The 6,768-nt window shown below is 45.1% G+C and overlaps 1 long non-coding RNA gene across 1 annotated transcript; it reads left to right on the top strand.

The window, feature by feature from the left end:
* Positions 1-3,158: 3,158 nt before the first annotated feature.
* LOC135535803 (uncharacterized) lies at positions 3,159-5,307 on the top strand. The gene is made up of 3 exons (XR_010454889.1): positions 3,159-3,581; positions 4,472-4,567; positions 4,980-5,307. It is a non-coding gene; the product is annotated as an uncharacterized LOC135535803 (long non-coding RNA).
* The last annotated feature ends 1,461 nt before the right edge of the window (positions 5,308-6,768 follow it).

A 6,768-nucleotide genomic window follows, 5' to 3' on the forward strand; every position in this document is an offset into this window, starting at 1 on the left:
AATATAATGCGTGATATGACTCCCACCAGCCTTAGTTTGATAATATAATGTGTGATTTGACTCACACCAGTCTTAGTTTGATAATAAACTATATATTACACCACCAGCCTTAGTTTTATAATAAACTACATGATATGACTCCCACCAGCCTTTGTTTGACAATATAATACATGATATGACTCCCACCTGCCTTAGTTTGATAATATAATACGTGATATGACTCCCACCAGTCTTAGTTTGATGACCTACTACATGATATGACTCCCACCAGTCTTCGTTTGATAATGTAATACATTATATGACTCCCACCAGTCTTAGTTTGATAATATAATACATGATATGACTCCCACCAGCATTAGTGTGATAATATAATACATGATATGACTCCCACCTGCCTTAGTTTGATAATATAATACGTGATATGACTCCCACCAGTCTTAGTTTGATGACCTACTACATGATATGACTCCCACCAGTCTTAGTTTGATAATATAATACATGATATGACTCCCACCACCCTTAGTGTGATAATATAATACATGATATGACTGATCTCGCTCTTCAGTCAGGTTGTTAAAACTGGTCTGTAGCTGGTCTCTCTTTGGTCAGGTGGTCTTAGCTAGTCTGTAGCTGGTCTCTCTTTGGTCAGGTGGTCTTAGCTAGTCTGTAGCTGGTCTCTCTCTCTCTTCAGTATGGGTGTTGTAACTGTTATGTTGCTGGCCATTCTGCAGATGTGTTGAGGTGCTGGTCTCACCGTTTCTCAGGGTCTCTGCACTGATGTAGATATCCACAATCCTCTCTTCCATTGCACCTCTGTCATATCTGGCTTGGTGTAGATGGACTCAGACATTTTCAACAATGTTTTCTGACTATAGCTACAGTGTCTTAAAGCAGTTCAAAACAGGCAGAGGTCGATAATCCAGAGTAGTGGGGCAAGGGTACAGGACGGCAGGCAGGCTCAGGGTCAGGTCAGGCAGAGGGAGGTAAACCAGAGTAGTGGGGCAAGGGTACAGGACGGCAGGCAGGCTCAGGTCAGGCAGAGGTCGATAATCCAGAGTAGTGGGGCAAGGGTACAGGACGGCAGGCAGGCTCAGGGTCAGGTCAGGCAGAGGGAGGTAACCCAGAGTAGGGGCAAAGGCACAGGACGGCAGGCAGACTCAGGGTCAGGGCTGGCAGAGTGGTCAGGCAGACGGGCTCAGTGTCAGGGCAGGCAAGGGTCAAAACCAGGAGGGCGAGAAAAATAGAGACTGAGGAGCTGAGACAAAATGCTGATTGACTTGACAAACTGGCAACAGATAAACAGAGAGCACAGGTATAAGTACCCAGGGGATAATGGGAAAGATGAACGACACCTGGAGAGGGGTGGAGACAAGCTCATGGACAGGTGAAACAAATCAGGACGTGACAGTCAAAAGCTGACTGCTTTTGACCCTGTTGTAGGTGGGGATTTGTGGAACAGAAACATGTCATAGCTGGTTGTACAGTAACATGTCATAGCTGGTTATACAGTAACATGTCCTGGCTGGTTATACAGTAACATGTCCTGGCTGGTTATGCAGTAACATGTCCTGGCTGGTTAGTGTTGGGACACCTTCTTTCCACCTTTTTTTCCTGATTCCTGAGTAATTTCCTGGTCTTCTGGAGTAAGTTCCACCCGCATACTGTGAAGCAACACAAACATATGCACAGACACACGCACACACACACACACGATAACATACCACAATCCTCTCCTACATTCTCTCAGGAACTAATGAGGACCCATAATAAATGCAAATTCAAATACATACACCAGACACACACCCTGTTATATGATCTCTTACTACTCTGTATCACTGATTAACATATTGGATGTATCTTAATAATGTCTCTGGATGATTTAAATAACTAGAAATCTGTCAAATACGTCGAGCGTTTGGGGCTATTCTGTTGCTTCTATTAAGCCAGGCAATCTCAACCAAGCACAGCTCAAGTATTTGGGTCATATTCATTAGGAACCAAATGTAAGATAGAAAACTGAAACAGGGAGGGACTAACTGTACCTGTCCAATAAGAATAAAGTGTTTTGTTTTGCCGTTGTAAACCATTTTACGATGGTGTGCCCTAATGAATATGTGGCCCAGGTCTGCTAATAACCACCAACCACGGACAGACAGACGGACACAGACAGACAGACAGACGGACGGACACAGACAGACGGACGGACGGACACAGACAGACAGACGGACGGACGGACACAGACAGACAGACGGACGGACGGACACAGACAGACAGACGGACGGACGGACACAGACAGACAGACAGACGGACACAGACAGACAGACAGACGGACGGACACAGACAGACAGACAGACAGACAGACGGACGGACACAGACAGACGGACACAGACAGACGGACACAGACAGACGGACACAGACAGACGGAGACAGACAGACGGAGACAGACAGACGGAGACAGACAGACGGAGACAGACGGAGACAGACGGAGACAGACAGACAGACAGACAGACAGACAGACAGACAGACAGACAGACAGACAGACAGACAGACAGACAGACAGACAGACAGACAGACAGACAGACAGACAGACAGACAGACAGGAAGCTGTTATTAAAGGAAGTCAGTGGTATGGCTAAATATGAGTTGGCACAGCAACACATGCTGAAATCAACTGAAATTACAATACAATAGGTGATCCAGCAAAAACATCCCTAAACTCTATGTGTCGCAAATTGAACCCTTTTTCCGACATAGTGATGGACCCTGGTCAAAGGTAGTGCACTATACAGGGAATATGGTGACAATTGAGATTTATGTCATTATTCACATTCTATGTAGGTCTTATGTACTGCATCTGACCTGAAAACACAGGCCACTTTTCATCCATTGATATAAGGTTGGGTTAGGGTTAAGGTAATGGTCAGTTTTGGGTTTGGTCTATCATCTGGTTGTAGTTGGATGCTGGTCAGAAAAGTCCCTCTTGTTGGGTGTAATACCTACTTTTATAAGTGTTTGTCTCCCCCTACTGGCCATTTTCTACAAGCTCAGTTTCTCCTTCTATTACCGTGACCTTGAACCATAAAAAACAAGACTGTGTTGCGGACAGCCATGTTCACTCTGAACTAAGCGGCCGCGCACTTCCTCCAGGACTGCTGCACAGAAGAAACGCCATGCAACACAGAGGTGGAAGAGATTGAACTTCACTGAGTTCAACCCCATTAGTTTGCACTATAAAGATCAATGTTTTATCAGGGATCGTATCAATATTATATCAGCCTATTTTCAATGCAACAAAACATAACAAATCAAATTTTCCAAGATTGAGTCTGTGATTTTGTTGTTGGCAGAGCCACAGCACAACGGAGTAGAATTTAATTGGCAGGGGTTGCGCAAGACTGGTCTTTCAATCACCCAGGAGTGAACGCGCTTTTCACATCAGTTCAGATCAGAGCGGCTCGTGGGCACATTTGTTGATATTCTTTGCTAGTTGACGAGTAATTAGCCCAGTTCTACATTAATATGGGTATAGGAGCACAAAACGAGGAGCCAACACTTCAAGCTGTCTTTGAAAAGCCAGACAGGTAAAAAGCTGATGTCTTAATTAAAGGGGCGATGTTGTATTTTGAGACAGGTTTGAATATGTAAATACGTTTATAGGCAGAGGTCTAGCCTACATTGTCTAATTCTCTGTATGGTAATAACACATTTTATTTTGTAGAGTGGTGTCTGGCATAATACAATACAATACCATTTACAGTCACCTATTTGGCCCATGATGTTACAGACCAAATAAAAAATTATGAATTATTGTCAATATCTTCAGAATGTAAAACGTTTTAAAAGTGTCCTGCAATGTATGCCTGCATTGAGCACCACATATAGGCTACTGCAGGCTATATCATAGAAGTCAAAAGCTATTTCCTGTCAAGTTCTGATCTGTTTCACCTGTTCTCAGCTCCACTGGTGCTTGGTGTTGTCATTGGTAACCTACATGCTGTCCCTTGTACAATGAAGGTTGTGAGTCATTCTCACCTTTCATTAGCATTGTTGTGTGTGTGTGTGTGTGTGTGTGTGTGTGTGCGTGCGTGCGTGCCATCTCAGCACTGTTCTGCCCTCTGTGTGTCGAGGTCACACTGTTTTAAGTATCCAATCACATTCAATCAGGAAGCTGGTAGACCTTGTTAAAGAACATTGTTCCTTTATTTTTTGACCTGTGACTTTGTTATTCTTATTATTAAAGTGATGATCACAGGTTGATAATTGGACCCACTTTCTTTTTACTGAGCATAAGCCTACTGCAAATCACATGACATGTTTCTAATCAAAATAATGAAGAAACATTTTACAGAGTACAGTGTGACTACATACTCTCCTCTAAATCTAAACACAACAATTATTTGTCTTCCTCATTCTCTTAATTTTCTTCTTCCTCCTCTGTCTCTATCTCCTCTCCTCCTTTCAACCCTATTAGATGTGATGGTCCAAGGTCCCTCCCCTGGGATTGTATTATCCAATGTCTTGAGACAGAGTCTGTACTACAGAGTCTGAGTCTGAACTCACCTCTATGGTGAGTTCATCTCTCACTTTAACCACAAGGTGGAAGCATTACAGGGTTAATAACAGTCAGATATCGTGGTTAATACCAGTACCTACAGGGTTAACAACAGTCAGAAATCATGGTTAATATCAGTACCTACAGGGTTAATAACAGTCAGCAATCATGGTTAATACCAGTACCTACAGGGTTAAAAACAGTCAGATATCATGGTTAATACCAGTACCTACAGGGTTAAAAACTATAAGACATCACAGTTAGAACATCACCATCCAAAGGGCTGGACAACGGGCCACTCCGTAAAAACACATGGTTCCCATGAAAGCGGTTGGTTTTGCTACATTCTTAAAACATGATTCATTATGCAGAATTTGTGTGTTGGAGTCACTTTTAATTCTTAATTGATCTACCATTTCTATCAAAGGACACCACAATCGATGGGGACGCAGAGCAGTACCATTCTGCTCATCTGATGAAGGTGCACATGAATCAGTATCACTCATTATTTGCAGAAACAGATACTGGTATTTTTTATTTAACTAGGCAAGTCATTTAAGAACAAATTCTTATTTACAATGATGTCCTAGGAACAGTGGGTTAACTGCCTTGTTCAGGGGCAGAACAACAGATGTTTACCTTGTCAGCTCAGGGATTTGATTCAACAACCTTCCGGTTACTGGCCCAATGCTCTAACCACTAGACGACATGCCGCCCCAACTGGGATGGATCCCGAGGCAAATGTGGCTGACCAGTGAACCTCCAGGTGTTCCGAGTTGGGCATCTCCGGTGCGGCCCACGCTTGGATTGCGTCCTACCTGACAGGTCGCTCCTACCAGGTGGCGTGGCGAGAATCTGTCTCCTCGCCACGCGCTCTCACCACTGGTGTCCCCCAGGGCTCTGTTCTAGGCCCTCTCCTATTCTCGCTATACACCAAGTCACTTGGCTCTGTCATAACCTCACATGGTCTCTCCTATCATTGCTATGCAGACGACACACAATTAATCTTCTCCTTTCCCCCTTCTGATGACCAGGTGGCGAATCGCATCTCTGCATGTCTGGCAGACATATCAGTGTGGATGACGGATCACCACCTCAAGCTGAACCTCGGCAAGATGGAGCTGCTCTTCCTCCCGGGGAAGGACTGCCCGTTCCATGATCTCGCCATCACGGTTGACAACTCCATTGTTTCCTCCTCCCAGAGCGCTAAGAACCTTGGCGTGATCCTGGACAACACCCTGTCGTTCTCAACTAACATCAAGGCGGTGGCCCGTTCCTGTAGGTTCATGCTCTACAACATCCGCAGAGTACGCCCCTGCCTCACACAGGAAGCGGCGCAGGTCCTAATCCAGGCACTTGTCATCTCCCATCTGGATTACTGCAACTCGCTGTTGGCTGGGCTCCCTGCCTGTGCCATTCAACCCCTACAACTCATCCAGAACGCCGCAGCCCGTCTGGTGTTCAACCTTCCCAAGTTCTCTCACGTCACCCCGCTCCTCCGCTCTCTCCACTGGCTTCCAGTTGAAGCTCGCATCCGCTACAAGACCATGGTGCTTGCCTACGGAGCTGTGAGGGGAACGGCACCGCAGTACCTCCAGGCTCTGATCAGGCCCTACACCCAAACAAGGGCACTGCGTTCATCCACCTCTGGCCTGCTCGCCTCCCTACCACTGAGGAAGTACAGTTCCCGCTCAGCCCAGTCAAAACTGTTCGCTGCTCTGGCCCCCCAATGGTGGAACAAACTCCCTCACAACGCCAGGACAGCGGAGTCAATCACCACCTTCCGGAGACACCTGAAACCCCACCTCTTCAAGGAATACCTAGGATAGGATAAAGCAATCCTTCTCAACCCCCCCCTTAAATGATTTAGATGCACTATTGTAAAGTGGCTGTTCCACTGATGTCAGAAGGTGAATTCACCAATTTGTAAGTCGCTCTGGATAAGAGCGTCTGCTAAATGACTTAAATGTAATGTAAATGTGTTCATCATTAATACTGTGACCAAGACTGATGCAACCCGAAAAAAACATTCAAGACAGAGTTAATGAGTACTTGAGGTCACTGAGAACGTCTTGACATGGCCTGCTCTCCCTTATGTCAGGAATTAAGCATCTTTGCCATGTTTACTATCTACTGTGGGCTATGTTTACTTGTCAGACTGCAAGGTAGCTTAAATAAATGTGTACATTCTCAAATAGTAAACAAAAAAAACAAAA

The sequence above is a fragment of the Oncorhynchus masou genome, unplaced genomic scaffold (genome assembly GCF_036934945.1).
Source record: "Oncorhynchus masou masou isolate Uvic2021 unplaced genomic scaffold, UVic_Omas_1.1 unplaced_scaffold_518, whole genome shotgun sequence".
In the NCBI taxonomy this organism is placed as follows: Eukaryota; Metazoa; Chordata; class Actinopteri; order Salmoniformes; family Salmonidae; genus Oncorhynchus; species Oncorhynchus masou.